Source organism: Nicotiana tabacum, chromosome 12 (assembly GCF_000715075.1).
Source record: "Nicotiana tabacum cultivar K326 chromosome 12, ASM71507v2, whole genome shotgun sequence".
Classification (NCBI taxonomy): Eukaryota; Viridiplantae; Streptophyta; class Magnoliopsida; order Solanales; family Solanaceae; genus Nicotiana; species Nicotiana tabacum.
The window spans coordinates 49,905,018-49,905,471 of record NC_134091.1 but is presented as its reverse complement, the minus strand read 5'-3'; the positions used below and the strand labels follow the sequence as shown (position 1 = coordinate 49,905,471).

General features: G+C 43.2%; 1 non-coding gene across 1 annotated transcript; it reads left to right on the top strand.

The window, feature by feature from the left end:
- The first annotated feature begins 346 nt into the window (after positions 1 to 346).
- Positions 347 to 454, top strand: LOC142167723 (small nucleolar RNA R71). The gene has a single exon (XR_012697809.1). It is a non-coding gene; the product is annotated as a small nucleolar RNA R71 (small nucleolar RNA).

The window sequence follows — 454 nt, the reverse complement described above, 5'->3', positions numbered from 1 at the left end:
GTAGGATGTCCTCTTCCGCATATATTACAGGCTGCATGAGGCTCACTTTGTATCGAGGCTAAGGTCAGATTCCTTATTTCTTTAGCCATAGCATCAGGTTGTACCTGCACAGATGTGTTAGCATCAACCTGGTGAACCCCAGTAGATCTTCTTCTTTCACCACTCTCAGAGGGCTACTGATTTGCATCTTCAGATAACTCATCAAGAATTGTAACTATTTCTTCTACGCGAGCCTCCAGCTGCATTGCTCAATGTTCTACGCGAGCCTCCAGCTGCATTGCTCAATGTTCTACGCGAGGACAGTGTCAATCCATCCCAAAAGTCCTGGAGTTGCATCCATAGTTCAATTCCGCTATGTTGACACTTTCTAACAATCTCCTTAAACCTCTCCCATGCTTCAAAAAACAATTTCATTCTCTTTCGGGCATAAGTTATGGATTTCTTTTCTAAACTT